The sequence below is a fragment of the Microtus pennsylvanicus genome, chromosome 5 (genome assembly GCF_037038515.1).
Source record: "Microtus pennsylvanicus isolate mMicPen1 chromosome 5, mMicPen1.hap1, whole genome shotgun sequence".
Classification (NCBI taxonomy): Eukaryota; Metazoa; Chordata; class Mammalia; order Rodentia; family Cricetidae; genus Microtus; species Microtus pennsylvanicus.
The window spans coordinates 80,705,897-80,720,078 of record NC_134583.1 but is presented as its reverse complement, the minus strand read 5'-3'; positions in this window follow the sequence as shown (position 1 = coordinate 80,720,078).

Here is a 14,182-nt window from a genome sequence, read left to right as displayed (position 1 = left end):
AATTCCCAGCAACCACATGGTGGCTCACAACCTTCTGTACTGAGATCTTGTGCCCTCTTCTGGCTTGCAGGCATACATGGAGGCTGAACACTGTGTACATAATAAATAAATCTTAAAAAAAAAAGAGTAATTAATGAGGGGCCAGGTCTGTTTTCTCTGGAGTGGGGTCCTAATAGGAGGATGGGTCCTCCTCTCTGTGTGTGTCTTGCCCCTCCACCACGTCAGTATACACCCAAAGGCCCTTGCCAGATATCAGCAATCCATTTTCTGAACTTTCCTGGCTCAAGACTGAGGAATATTGTTTTTTCCTTTATAAATTACCAGTCTGTAGGTATTCTATTATAATTGCACAGGCTAAAGTAGTGGTAGCTGGAACTTGTAGCCTTAAGAGAAGGAAAGAATGAACTAAATATCCAACCTCAGTGAGGGGAAGAAGAGGAGGCTACGGGCAATGTTCAAGGGAGAAAAGAAGATAAAGGCATGAGCAAAAATTAACCATCAAATAAGGCCCAATCCAGAGGACCCAGAACAGTTGACTGAAAAGTGTTGTCCACAGCACTGAGAGGGAAGTCAGAGGGTGTTAGGACAAAAATGGGGGAGATTGATTGACATATAGACAGCAGTTTTAAAGGCTTACAAATACCACGAACCAATCCATTTGAAGTCTCCTTCAAAATGAATGAGTTGTTCAAGTATATAAAGCAAATCACTTCCCAGAAAATTATGCCTTAAATATTGATTCAAGAGGAGAGAGATGATCTCAGAGTTCTATAGCCATTATCTCCTTATAAGAAAACCCAGCTGGCAACTGTCGAACACCACCAAGTGCAAAGGTCAAGAAGCATCAGGTGCAAGGGCTTTGCCTCCCTCTGCTCACCAGAAAGCAGGACTCAGGTTAACAGATCAAAGGGACCCACTATTGCCCCCTCCATCCCTGGGAGGTGAAAGTTAATACAGAGTTCCCTGAAGCCGTCAGGGAGGCCTGGAGGAGTCCACGCCAACTAGCTCTAGCGTGACTGGGAGAGCATCCGTTTTCATTTGCTGTTAGGCAATCATCTCGCCCCACAACACCAACTCTAGAAACCCTGAGTGTGTTTCTTGCCTTGTCACCTCTCCCAGACTCACGGTTCTTTACTGAAAGAGCTACACAAGCTGCAATGCAAGGCCCATTCTGAGAGCTGTTTGTTCCCTAGTGTGTCTGTGTGCTTGTGGAACACACCCGTCAATAAGCGCCCATGTGCTTTGCTCTGACTCATCTGTCTTTTGTAACAAGGTCCCTTCCAGATAAGAACCTGTAGGAGGTGTTATTTGTCTCACACAGGTTGCATAGATGTGTTATACCAAGTCTGCAAGGAACAGAATATTCCAGTTTTAAACAAACACTTCCTGAGAGAAAAGTGGAAAATCTCCCCCAACTCCTCTGAGACCACATTTGAAACAAACTGAGTGAAGGCGGGACCAGAAAGGACAGTCCACTCTTACTCCTGATCCCATGTCTGCTGTAGAATATTATTTTAAGATGTGGTACACTTTTTATGTTGTGGAATATTTATTTAATGATGCAAAGATGTATTGCAATCTTTTATGTTGCATTAGTTTGACTCTGTGAAACTGTGTTACTGTGCTTTGTTTAAATCTTGTTAAATTAAACCTGATCGGTCTAATAAAGAGCTGAATGGCCAATAGTGAGGCAGGAGAAAGGATAGGTGGGGCTGTCAACCAGAGAGAATAAGTAGAAAGAGAAATCTGGGAGGAGAGATCAAGGAATGAGAAAAGGAGGAGAGAATGCAAGGGGCCAGCCACCAGTTACACAGCCAGCCATAGAGTAAGAAGAAAGGTATAGAGAAACAGACAGACAAAGCCCAGAGGCGAAAGATAGGTGGAATAATTTAAGAAAAGCTGGCTAGAAACAAGCCAAGCTAAGGCCAGGCACTGATAAGTAAGAATTAAGTCTCCGTGTGTATTTATTTGGAAACTGGGTGGCAGGCCCCCCAAAAGAGCAAAATATCAAAAGAGTCAAAGAGAAAAAAACCAACCAAGCAAATAAACAAACGAAAAACAACTTCACATGTCTATCATAAACACACTTGGTCCACGGTGGATACTTATTTCTCAATGTGATAATGCTCATGGGAGAAGGAAAGGGGCAAAAGCTGAGAACTATGACCTTCCTGTGTTCAAACTCTGGGACCCCTCTGTAAGCACACATTCCCCAATAGGGGACCCTGGCTAGGGAGGCTACTTCTGGGGTCCGCTGCACCCCTCCTCTGGATGAAGCAGAGTCTGCCTTGCTGGACCTAGCATTGCACCTATCAAGCAGAGAGTTGGTAGCCTCATTGCCATCCTGTCTGGGTCCCATGTTCTCCAGCATGCCACAGACAACACCTTGGCATTCCTTCCTTGCTCCAGGGAGCAGCCAGTGCATTTGAAAGCTGAGCCATCAGTGTGGGAAGGTTGAGCTTGCTCAAGAAATAGCTAAATTAATTTCCAGGGCCTCAGAGTAGGCTCTGAATAGGGTTGATTTCATGATGATCCTGGAATCAGATCAAGGAGCCCATTTTGTGTAAGGAGAGCTCTGATATTAGCAGACAGAATTGGATCTGAAGCCTAGAATCCTGGCCACTGAGGTTACAGCTGAGTGAACTGGTGGGCTGGCTGCTCCCAGCCTGTCTGGAAGGGAGCACAGACCCAGGTCTGGACAAAACACACTCCCTTCTAAAGGAAAAGGCATGCTGTTCTGGACAGTGTATCCCTCACCCTAGCCACGGGCCTCCGCAGACACCCACACTGCTGACAGAGATGTTTGTTCCCGGAAAGGCCCACCTGGGTATGGAGGAGGCCCCTGAGATATTCTTCCAACCTTGAGTGAAGATCTGGGATGAGGTCCTTCCTGGGTGACAAGGAGAGAAAGCCGGGAACCTCTGATCAGCAGGAGCCTGCACGCTCACCCTCCTCCAGGGATTTTCCTTCCTGGCTTTCTTGGGGTCCTGTTTGTGTTCCTAGGCAGTCAGGCCTCTGTGGAATGAAAGCTGTGGTCAGTTGCCCAAGGGCCACTTACCATGAAAGAAACAAAGCCCAGGATGTACTGCTAGGACTACAGAAGGGACCTGGAGCTGGTAAGTGAAGTGGTAAGTTTCTGCTTGTAAGAACCATTTTCCCTCTGTTATGCCAGGTCCCTTCTTACAAGACTCGTCAGAAGATGCGCAAGGGTGGCACAGTGGGACCCGAAGGAATTTCCGTGCAGAATGGCATTGTCTAGCCACAAAGATTACAGGCATGGCAGCCCAGCCTAGGCTCTGCTGAAGGTGCCTAGCAATAGCAGTCTCCAAGAGGGACGAGCACACTGCTGTCTGCATCCAGGAATCCATGAGAATGGAAATGAGCCATGAAAGCACCTGTCTCCAGTGCAGAATGCCAAGTTTCATGTGTAGCTCCCTCCTTGGTGAGATAGGGACAATGCTCTACTGTAGAAGCAGCCAGCCAGCCTTCTGCACTGTTGTTCTCTTGATCTTGACTTCTAGAAGTGGCCCTGTCAGTGAGCTCCTGTCCCATGGCAACATTTTGCCAGGATCCCTGGGGACTCGTGGAACTGTTGATGGGCGCTTTGAGTTCTATTACCATTGCTTTTGACTGGGGTCTCAAAGGAGTGTGGAAAAAGGACAAGCGGCTGGCATCCTGAGTCCCTGCCTTTCCTCCTGCCACCTCAGAGATTCATCTTGGGGGGGGGTGTTTTTTGTTGTTGTTATTGTTTTTGTTTTTTTGGTTTTGTTTTTGTTTTTTGAGACCAGTTTTCTCAGAAGCTTTGGAGCCTGTCCTGTAACTAGCTCTTGTAGACCAGGCTGGCCCCGAACTCACAGAGATCCGCCTGCCTCTGCCTCCCGAGTCCAAGTGCTGGGATTAAAGGCATGCGCCATCACCTCCCGGCCTCTTGGGGTGTTCTTAAGGATCAGCATTTTATACATGACCCTCCCTACTGCAGGAACTCTAGTATGAGGTAACCCAAAGTAACCGGGAACACAGGGAGGCTGAGGCTACTGAGCCCCCCTTCCTCTGCCCTTCTGTGTGCTGGCTCCTTCTAGTGACCTCCTTTCCCCTACCCTCAGGTGTCCTGGCAGCTGCTAGTGACCTCCTTTCCTCTGCCCTCAGGGTGTGCTGGCACCTACTAGTGTTCCAGGAAGTTCCAGGAAACCCCAGAGAGTAAGGGCTATTTGTGTACTTGAGGTTCCTGAGAGATCCACGCAAGCTGTGCCTCTAACACCGCCGTCCCTGCCGGCCTAGCCAGTGGTAGGTCTAACCAGTTCATCAAAGGTCCCTGGTGACAAAACAACAAAAGTCGGGCCCCGTGGTGGCACGTGCCTTTAATCGCAGCACTTGGGAGGCAGAAGCAGGTGGATCTCTGTGAGTTCAAGGCCAGCCTGGTCTACAAGAGCTAGTTCCAGGACAGGCACCAAAGCTACACAGAGAAACCCTGTCACGAAAAAACAAAACAAAACAAAGGCCCCTAGTGTAGGCCAAGTGGCCCTGCTTTTCTAGCCTGGCCTGGAAGGCCATGATTAAGTCACTGTGAGGATGTGCCTGTAGTTATTAATCTCTGTTTAATTCTTGAAATGCTTTTAGCATTACTGTGAGCCTTTCCATCAGAAGTACCGAGTCATCAGGTTGTATCTACAGCCAGACCCTACTATAGGGAGGCACCTTAGGCATTTGACCTCAGGGTCCCAACCTAGCATGTCCAGGTACCTCTCTGTGGGCTCCCAGCCATCCTGCCCTGAGATTCTGGGCTTTCCCTCTGTAAAGGACTTATTCCCAGCCTAAACCCAGCTCTACATACGGGCCCCAGACACTGTTCCCAGAAGCAGCCAGATGGGTAGGACACACGCACCTTCCTGGCTTAGAGGGACTTCCTTCTGTGTACTATCAAGTTTTAAAATAACAAGACTCTGCTCCAAGGTAATTGTGGGAAAACTAGAAATGAACCAGGTGTGGTGGCACACCTTTAATCTCAGTACTGGGAGGCAGAGGCAGGCAGGGCTCCATGAGTTCAAGGTCAGCCTGGTCTATATAACGAGCTCCAAACAAGCCAAGGCTACATAGAGAACCTGTCTCAAATTATAAATAAATAAAGCAAGCAAGCTGAAAATAACTAAGTAGAAGGAAGGAGAGACTATCTGGTGATGGCTGTCGATTGGGTAGAGCCCTCTTCCAGGGTTCTGTGTTCAGCTGCCCTTCTAACCAGAGACCAAAGTGTCTAGAAACAGCATTTACAGATTACACCTTTTCTTCACTTGTTAAAAAACAAGTAAAGATAAAGTGATCTTAGGAACTGATTACAAAATAACCCCTTAAATTGGGTGGTTATGGCACATATCTTTAATCCCAGCACTCAGGAGGCAGAGACAGGTGAATCTCTGTGAGTTTGAGGCTAGCCTGGTCTACAGAGCGAGTTATAGGACAAACTCCAAAACTACAAAGAAACCTTGTCTCGAAAAAAACAAAAAAACCAACTCCATGTATTACACATTGATATGGGACTTCCCTCTGTATGCTGTGATTACCAATAATAAATAAAGGAACCGCTTTGTGCCTATAGCAAGCTATAGGGGAACAGAGCTAGGTGGGGAAAATTATGCTGAATGCTGGGAGAAATTGAGGTGGAGTCAGAGAGAAGCCATGTAGCCCTGCCAGAGCCAGAGAACTTTAGCTGGTAAGCCACAGCCATGTGGTGATACACAGATTAATAGAAATGGGTGAAATTAATATATAAGAGTCAGCCAATAAGAAGCTAGAGCTAATGGGCCAAGCAGTGATTTAATTAATATGGTTTCTGTGTGATTATTTCTGTTTGGGTGGCCCGGACAAACAAGCAGCGTCCTTACTACAACATTTAAGACCTACATTCAAAGAGATTTGGAGTGTATGAGAATTAAATATACACCAGAACAACACACTGAGGAAGCAGGTGTGTGTCTTAGCTACTTTTTATTGCTGTGATAAGACATTATGACCAAAGCAACTTACAGAAGAAAGAGTTTATTGGGGGCTTACAGTTTCAGAGGATGAGAGTCCACGACCATCACGGCAGGAAGCATGCCAGCAGACAGACAGCCATGGTGCTGAAGCAGTAGCTGAGTGCTTACATCTTGAGACACAGAAGAAAGCTAACTGGCAATGAATGGTGTGGGTTTTTGAAACCTTAAAGCCCTCCCACAGTGACACACCTCCTTCAAGGAGGCTTGAATATGGAAGTATTTGATCTCAGAGGGAGGCACTGGACAAACCTATTCCTGGGGTGTGGACTAGAAGCCAAGCCTTGCCTGCCTAAGAATGGAGAAAGTGGTAGAAAATGTCTGTTTAAAGAAAGAGGGAGAAGAAGAAGGCCATGTTAAGGTCACTTCTCAAATGGCACTTCCCAGAAATTCCTGTTGACCATTGGTCCCCAAATTATGATGTCCTGCTACAGTCCCTTCAGCATCGTCTTTTCCTGACTGGTAGTGAACCCTGCTTCTAAAGCATCTTCATGCTGTGTAATTGTCCCCTGGTTCCTGAGCCCACTGAGGGTAGGGGCGTACCGATCCTATTCTCAGCATCTCTCCACAGTATAATGGCCTTCCTTATTTGCTGAGTGACCCTTGCAGGAGCCAGATTGAGGTATGGAGCTCAGAGCCATTTCTTAGTCCCAGCAGATCTAAGCCCAGAGTCTTAAACAGTAGAACAATAGGAGAGCTGTGGAGGCCTGAGATTCCTTTAGAGCCAGGGCTGTAGCTAGAACCTGTGCTCATGTCATGTGGTTGCTCAGAAGTAGGGGACCAGGAACAAGCCCCTAACAATTGTCCCGGAACTCAAACATTCTGGAAACACTTGGGGGGTGGTTGTGCAGTGAGGAGGGGCCAGTGGGTGCATGGACGTTCTTAGACCCATAAACTCCCTGGTCCCTGAAGTAAGAGCCAGGTGAGAAAGAGTGCAGGCTGAAAGAGCCTGAGGTACAGAAAATTCAGGAGTCAGAAACACATATTTTTTTTTCTGGATGCATGCTGAGATGTTAACGCCTTCTCCTGAGAGGTTCTGGAGTGCACAGGCTCTGAGCCTGCCATAAGGAAGGCCTGGGCAGAGGGGAGCATGCCCAGTGAGCACCTGCTTCCCTCTCTTGATCAATAATTGGGTCATAGCTCACTGTGGCTCCTAGCAGCTATTTTTAAATCCTTCTTTATAGAAATTCTGAGAAGCGTTTTGCAGAAAAGAACAGGCACATCCAAATGGATTTTAGAGATGAGATGACCGCGTCCAGCTGGGGCCAGCAATCATTTCATTTAAAGGAAATGCTCTGCTTTCCGGAGAGGCAGCCAGAGCTAAGCCAAGTACACCTCCTTTTTATTTTATTTTATTTTTTTCTGAGACAGGGTCTCACTATATAACTCTAGCTACCCTGGAACTTGCTATATAAAGCAAGCTGACCTCAAGTACACAGAAATTCACCTTTCTCTGTCTCCTAAATGCTGGGACAAAAGGTACAGTGCGTCACACCTGGCTCAAGTGCAACGTTTGTTTGCTTGTTTGTTTGTTTGTTTTTAAGTTCAACCTCTTAAGAGCTTGCTGTAGGGTTTAGGTGAGTGACAGTGCTCAGGCTCTCGGCTCAGCAATACCAACAGGGATCTGAGACAGATCTTTGAGCCTGCGAGGTGAACTCAGGACCACCCATCAGGTGGTCAGAGATACTGCCACTAAATCTTGGCCTTCCATGAGAAGGCTGTCACAAACTTGCCAGCCCAGCCCCCAGGACACACCCTGCCTGGGGCACACCCTGACTGGGAGCTTCTATAGTGCTGGTTCGGTCTCTGTTGTGGACGTTCAAGGATTTAAGTCCACAGCCCCAGAAACTGAGCATGTCCAAGACAGAGTGCCTGGATGTAGCCTGAGCCACACAGCTTTCCTTTGAGGCTGTAGCCTATCCTTACCCATGTCTTCTGGTCTTCCGGGCAGGACACTGAGCCACCTACACTTAGCCAATCTGGGGAAGAGCAGCCCTGGCTGGAGATACTGGTCATGACAATTTTTCTAGGAGTCAAGCTTCATTTTCAACATGGCCACTCTTAGTGTGCTTGACAGGTTTCTCTTGTAACCAGTGGAACGGCGAGAGCCTTGTGGTTCATGCCAGGGAGAGAGTTCCCAGGGGTCATCCTGACAGTAGGAGAGCTCTCTCCATCTCATCTTCCACCTCTCTGGAAGTCTTACTGATCCCCATTCTATGTCTGCATTGAGCCAACCTCTTGTGTGTGTACGTGCAATACACACACACACACATACACACACACACACACACACACACACACACACACACACCATGCTTGAGACAGGGAAAATGGTGCCAATTCCTGAGCCTGAGCCTCAAGATGCAGAAGAATGGAGAGGGAGAGGACACTGTCATGTGTGAGACCCCCCCCCTCCATTCAGTGTACCAATTATAGTGGCATGGTTGGCTCCAGTAGGATGGGTGACTTCCCCTGCTGTGGGACAATGGTCTGTACCTGTGATTGTAGTTTAATAAAATGCTGATTAGCCAGTAGCCAGGAATGAAGTATAGGTGGGGTGACTAGGCAGGAAGTATAGGCAGGGCAACGAGAACAAGAGAATTCTGGGAAGAGAAAACAGTCAGTCCGCAGCTGTCACTCAGACTCAGAGGAAGCCAGACACAGAGCAAGCAAGATGTGACTGCCTTGTCAAAAAAGGTACCAAGCCACGTGGCTAACACAGACAAGAATTATGGGCTAATATAAGTTATAAGAGTTAATAAGAAGCCTGAGCTAATAGGCCAATCAGTTTATGATTAATGTATTCTGTGTATTTCTTTGGGACTTAGTGACTACGGGACTTGAAACCCTTGTCAACATTCCCCCACTCCCATGCCTGCCATAACCTCACCCAAACTTGCCATTCTGTGAGATCCCAGAATCATCTAAATGGACCCAAAACTACTTGGAAGCTGCTAGACTCCCACCATCTGCATTCTGGAAGGTTCCCTGAACATCCCCTCCCTACTGATGGGAGGTTGATTGAAGCTGATTGATAGGACTGCCTGAGATGGCTGCCAGTGTGTAGGACCCAGGGCAGAGTATGGAATGTCTCATGATCCTCACGCTTCATGGGCAGATGACCCACAGACAAATATGGTGGGAAACTTGAGTCCCGGGTGGTGGGGTCGTGGGCACTGGCAGCAGGCAGAGGCAGCATGCAGCAGACACCTTTCCTGGCTCCTGAAGCACAGCAAGAGGAGTGGCAAGGATATTACATACTTACCCTGAGGTCAAGTTCTCTCCTGGCCTTCCTGCTGGGCTCTTGGTCTTGTGGTTCTTTCAGTTCTCAACCTTCTGATTTCCAGACTCAGAGGCCCCTGGGGACACATTCACTGATCTCACAGAGAAAGAGGGACCAGTTCTTTGAAGCTGTGTCAAGGCAGATGGGACTTACTGCCGTTAACATGAAAGCCTGTGGTTTTATCATGAAGACTCTCTCAGAGCCCAGAGTCCAAAAGGGTCATGCTGACAGTGACCCAATTTCTTCTCCCAGTCTGCCACATGGAGCCTTGATCCAGACCATGTTGAATCTAATCACCCTGGGCTGGCTTGTATTCGTGGTGAACTAGGTCAGGGTCCTCCTGGGCTTAACTCATCCCACGGTGGGCATGACATCCTTCTCTGGGCAAGTGACCCTAGGCTATATAAGAAAGCTGGTTAAGTTTGAGCCTGTAAGTCAACTAGCCAGTAGCATCCTCCATGGTTTCTGTGTACTTCCTTGGCTGTGAGCAGATTCCATTCTTAGGTTCCTTTGGTTGAGTGTTTTATCATAGCAGTCCAGAAGAATGCTTTGCATCTTTGACATTTACAATGCTTAAAACATCTTGGGCTTGGAAGATGGCTCAGTCAATAAAGACCTCGCTGCACAAGGATGAGGACCTGAATCTGAATCCCCAGAACTTATATAAAAGTTGGGCCAAGCAGCACTTCTGTAACCCCAGCCCTGGGTGTGGGCCGGAGACAGGTGGAGCCCTTGGGCCCAGTGGCCCAACTAGTCCACCCAGTTGTGAGCTCAGGTGCAGTGAGGAACCCTGCATCAAGAATTAAGGTGGAGAATTGAGGTGTGAGGCTCACCTCCGGCCTCCACACACATATGTAATGTGTAAGCACACACATAGACACACATACACGCAAGTGTTTACACATCACTCCCTCAACTCAACTTCCTTCAAATATATCTTTCTTCCTGCCTGTGTGCCCCCACACCACTGGCAGCTGCCAACATGCCCCAGTTGTGGGATAGTTGTCCAGCGTTTACTGTCCCTCCAGAGAATCGGGCTTGGGATGGAGGGAGGGTCAAAGGTGATGCTGGTGGCTTGGGAGGAGAATTGTGGTGCCAATGACTCTTCTAAGAGAGCATGCTATCCCCGCTGTTAGAGGGTGTGGCAAGTTCAAGAAACTCAAGACAGATGAGTGAAGTCCTTATCTCTACCCATGGTGGTTCCTCCCTCACCTGAAGCCCGGGAGCCCAGGTATTAGGGTGCTTTATACTGCTGACCTCTGAGCAGTGATTCTTTCATTCAAGGGGTGTGTGTGTGTGTGTACGTGTGTGTGTGTGTGCTGTAGTTGGGATGCAAGGCTTTGAACATTGAGTTACATTCCTAACCCAAATGTGCCTAGTAGTTACTAGAACTCAAGGACTCACTGCAAGCAAATCAAGCAGGCATAATTAGAGTTTACATGTCTAAAGAAAACTCCACATGAGGAAGGACTGACACAGGCCAATGATGCCACCCCTGTGAAACTCTCAGAGCAGGGAACATGAGACAGAAAGTAGATTCGCTGCTGCCCAGGGCTGTTCTTGGGGGTGATATAAATGTTCTGCAAATGACTGTAGTGGCAGTGTTGGTGTCCGTGAATCTCTTCAAACCCCCAGACTCCACACCACGGGTGGGTGGGCTGCGTGGTATGTGAACTGTATCTCAACAGAGCCGTTTTTAAAAGATAACACCGAAGGAAGACTTTTCCAAGACAAGTACCAACAACAGCTGAGGGAAGGATTTAGACCACACCAGGATCAGGATGTCTTCGAGGCTGGGGAGTGGCTGCTCTGATGGAGGTGCCTAGAAACTACTGATCTGGAGTGTGCCTCCTCTTTCTATGCGGTTGAGATTCTGGGTCAGCCTCACCTCTAATAAGCCCCTTTGTAGTTCTCACCCCCTAGGAAGCCATAGCCTCTGAGTGTTCATCTCTCCTCTCCCCTCTTTCCACAAAACTTGTGGTCTCCAGACATGACATAGGGTATTGATGACAGAGACATCCTTGGAACTCTCACAATACAGAGGCCACACCGAGTCCATGGCAAGGACCTCTGATAACCCTCAACCATTGGAGGACAGAAACATCAGGAACAAATCTGAGGGGTCCGAGTTTCCATCCAGAAACAGCCTGTACCATATTCACTCAAGGGCGATTCCAGAAAGAACCTCTAACGGGAGTACTTTCTGACACTCTCAGTCACTTCTTTTGGACTCCAGAGTGCTCAGAGTCTTCAAAGGCAGGGGCTCTTGGTCCCTGAGACTTCTAGTGTTTTTGCCAGCTTGGAGAGGTTTTCTTAGGCTCAAGCATACAGACTCTGCAGTATACCCTTCTAAGGAGGGTCTGGCCCAGAGGCAGTTCTAGAAATAGTTTGTTTAGCTCCTTCTCATGCCGGCCATGGCCTTAGCCACCAATGAGCCACATGCCAACCTCAAGCTTCAAGCCTGCTTCCCTGGCTCACCTTCCAAGTGACAGGAGTGGTCACAGCCGTGAAGGGCTCTCAGCGGCCTTCTTGGTGGGCTTTATACTCTCTTGTCCATGAGGAACTTGGACCAGCAACGAGCTCTCCTTACAGAGCTCACAGTAGTCACTGGGGCTGATGAGTCTGTCCTGAGCAGAGGCAGACAAAGCTTCTAGTTCCCTGCCTTTCAAAGTTCCGAGAGGATACGATGCTGATGCAACAGTTCTATACCTCGAGTCTGCTCGTCCAAGGGCAGGGTGTCCCCATTGTAATTAGGTGGCTCACATTTAATTTGGCAAAGATATTAAAAATCATCCCGGAGGAGGCCCCCGGAACAGAGGGCAGAGGAAGGGAGGCTCCCGTGGAAACCCTGAGAAAGAGGCCATCTGATGAGCTACAGCAGCAAGGTATGCAGTGTCCTGAAATCTGCCTTTTTCTGTGGCAGGACTAGGATGTGCAGAGGCCCATCTCCCTGTGCGGTGTCCCCTTTGGACACTCTGGAGTCCAAAAGAGCAGATGACTGAGAGCATCAGAAAGTACTCCTGTTGGAGGTTCTTTCTAGAATCTTCCACAGACCTCTACTTAGAAAGGGTTTCTAAAGATCATCCAGGCTGTCACAGGCCCTAACAAGCAAGAAGAAGCTTTGAACGTCAGTAACAACTCAAAGGTCCAGCAAACATAGGATTCCCACTCCATCAAGGATTGACCAAACCTTAGAGTGTGCTCACATGACTGTTGGCCACTCCTACCATGCATCTACTGAATGACGCTCTCCTCTCACTGTGCATATACCTGTAGCATGTCACTCCTGTCCCAGCCCACCTGCCTAATGAAATTCTTACCACCCAGAAGGAAAGAATGGCCCACAAATCAAGGATGATAACAGTCATCCCTTCTGGTGATATACGTGAGCCCCTAGGGATTTTCTAGGTCCATTCTCAAGGCAGTCTCCTGAGCTGGAACCTTAGACTATATAAGAGAGAGAGAGAGAGAGAGAGAGAGAGAGAGAGAGAGAGAGAGAGAGAGAGAGAGAGAGTTCCAAACATGATGGCACACACTTTTAATCCCAGCACTTGGGAAGCAGAGGCAGGTGGATTGCTATGAGTTTGGGGCCACCTTGTTCTACAGAAAGAGCTCCAGGTCATCAACAGCTACACAGTGAGTCCGTGTTTCAATGAATAAAGCAATAAGTAAGTATGGGCTGAGCACAAAATGTTTGCCATTCTCTGCTTCCTGACTGGATGTAACATAATCAGTTGCTTCAAGCTCCGACAGCTAGGGTCTTTCCATTATGGTGGACTATACCTTCAAAGTGCGAGGCCAAACAAAAACAAAAAAACAAAGCAAAAAAAAAACCCTACAAACCTCTTTCTTCCTCAAGTTGCTTTTGTTAGGGTATTTTATCACAGGAAAAGCAATTAAGATGGAAATCTGGCATTAAGAAATAGAACCGCTGGGGCTGGAGAGACGGCTCAGTGGTTTAGAGCACTGACTGCTCTTCTAGAAGACCCAGGTTCAATTCTCAGCACCCAATTTTCAGCACCCACATGGTAACTCACAACAGTCTGTCACTCCAGTTCCAGAGAATCCAACACCCTTATATATATGCAGGCAAAACATCAATGCACATAAAACAAAACTAAATCAATTATTTTTTTTAAAAAAAAAAAGTGGAACTGCTGTGTAAAACCTGACCATGTGACTCTGAGGCCTTTCAAACTGTTGTATGGCTGGAATGAGGAAGAGTTCAGTAGTTTGGGCTAGAAAAAGTCCTAGTGTGTGTGAAGTAGAGCTTAATGGGTCACTTTAGTGGGGGGTTGGAAGACGAGAATGCTAGGAGAAATAGACTGTAGAGCTTCAGTTCGTGAGTTTTTAATGAGAACAAGAACTCCGTAAGGATCAGTGACAGGGCCATCCATGTGGTGTTTGGGCCAAGAACCTGGTTTCATTCTACCTATAATCTGAGAACTTGAGTAAAGTTTAATTTAAAGGCAATACACTAATTTGGTTGGCAGAGAAAATTCCAAGACAGGAGAGCATTCAGATTGGTGCTAAGAAAGCAGCTATGATTATAAAGAGAACAGCACCACTACAGATAAACTCCTGTGCTCCACTGGGACAGTCGGAAAGACCCCAAGGGCAAGACCTCACTTAGCATTGTCTTGTATCTTTATCTTGTGAAAGGGGTTCCCTAGTCTTGAAGGCCAATGCCTAGGTAAATATTCCTTGGAGTCAGCACAGAGAAGTGGATAAAACTGTGGCCCCATGGGGTCATATCTCAAGTTGACAGCAGAACATCCTCCACATGCTATTCTTTTACAATTATGGAAGGTTAAAGATTGAAGGGGTCATGGAAACCTGCTGTATGGTTTCAGACGGCATCCCAAGGAAGACA